Source organism: Branchiostoma floridae, chromosome 6 (assembly GCF_000003815.2).
Source record: "Branchiostoma floridae strain S238N-H82 chromosome 6, Bfl_VNyyK, whole genome shotgun sequence".
Lineage (NCBI taxonomy): Eukaryota > Metazoa > Chordata > Leptocardii > Amphioxiformes > Branchiostomatidae > Branchiostoma > Branchiostoma floridae.
The window spans coordinates 6,957,828-6,959,519 of NC_049984.1; the positions used below are offsets into that span (position 1 = coordinate 6,957,828).

At 40.0% G+C, this 1,692-nt stretch overlaps 1 non-coding gene across 1 annotated transcript; it reads left to right on the top strand.

Moving 5' to 3' along the window:
• The first annotated feature begins 1,195 nt into the window (after positions 1–1,195).
• Trnae-uuc lies at positions 1,196–1,267 on the top strand. Its single transcript has one exon. It is a non-coding gene; the product is annotated as a tRNA-Glu (tRNA).
• Positions 1,268–1,692: the final 425 nt, after the last annotated feature.

The window sequence follows — 1,692 nt, forward strand, 5'->3', positions numbered from 1 at the left end:
ATTGAAAAAGCATATTCGCGGTGTCATGAATCCGTGGTTGCATTTTTTGTAGACTAAAAAAAGCGTCGAAGAATTGTTTTCAAACGAGGGTCTGAAACTTTTAGTTTAGTCCCTAATGCATCTCAACTACACCTGCTCACTAGGGGCTGTGAGTTGGGTTCATGGTAAAAGCTAAGATGATCGATTGCTTAGTAGTTATGCAACTCAAGGTCGCAGCACACAGTATTCAAAACGTAGTGCGACAAAACCCTGTAACACATCGTAGAAAGTTTTAGTTGAAAGGTAGCAACGCACGATATTCACTGCATGGTAGTACAATAAGTCTGCTTTAGATCATACGAGTAATGTCATGGATTTTGCCCAGCTGACTGTGAGTCGGCTGCAATTCCGATGACTCCGCATGACATCATTTACGTCGCTAAATATGCCTGTATTGTCATTGTGTTATTTCTATGTGCTCAGGATTGCCTGTAAAGCAGGTCTTGTTTGACCTGAGCCATTTCCTGTTAAAATTAATAAAGTAAAGTAAAGCAAATGTGTCAGAATGCAAAGAAAGACAAAACAAACAATTTTGTTTTATCTTTTCAGATTGTACCATCAACATCAAGTCTGTCCGCCTTAGCCCAGGACCTCACCCCCTTACTTTGCCCCTGATGGGGTTAAATAAGGGGGTTATCTTATGTAGATGTAGATATTTGTTTGTCGTACTTCTCTCGGGTATCTTACGTAAGTTTATTCGGGTCGATGTCGGTCAATTTGTGGTCCTTAACAACAGAATTCCCCATAGTTTAAAAGCTTTGAACTGCTACCTCAATGATTCGATTGTCTTATGCAATGCTCAAGCGACGCCTTGCGATTCTCACCCGTAGTGCATATCTTGCATTTTGATATGCTTCTATTTTGACATGCTATCGTGTTAGATAACCACATTTAACATCAGACTTTGAAGTTCATTACTTGTAAGAAGCTTAGCTTGGGAAACTTTATGATAACATTTCATTAAAATCAGCCGTCCTTCTTTGAAGAATCTAGACGCCACATTCCTCGGAAATACCGGCGCATGCTTATGGCTATGGTGGTCCCTGAAGGCTTTGCGAAGAAGGCATGTTTGCGCCGTTCCATGGAATCCAAAGATAGTAGCGTGCTGCTAGCGAGATGTTGAAGCTAAGAAAATCTCCCGAGTCAATCACGAGTCTCCCATGTGGTCTAGTGGTTAGGATTTGTGGCTTTCACCCACAAGGCCCGGGTTCGATTCCCGGCATGGGAAACAACTTTTCTTTTGGCTCCACCCCAAGGACGGAGCCAATAGTATAGTGCCGTGAGTTAGATTTTATTGATTAGGCTGTAAGGGAAAGACATACAAACAGCACTACTAACAAAAGGCTATTCCTGGTAACAATGCAATAGAGTTTATGGATGAATTTGTATTTGAAAAGCTTGTGTGTAGGAATGTGTTTGTATTTGTAATGGAGTTGTAATGTTGTAATCAAGTACACATGAATAAAAACAGATTACATTTAGCAATAACAAAACAGGTCATTTTAGTTACAGACATTACAAAAGCTGCATCCCCATAAGCATATTCATCAATGGCTGATTGTCTAGTAATCTTAATAACAAAATTTTATCATCAGCCAAAGTTACAATTAAACAGTATTATCATATAGCCAGATGGAGTGGGCCAATCAGAGG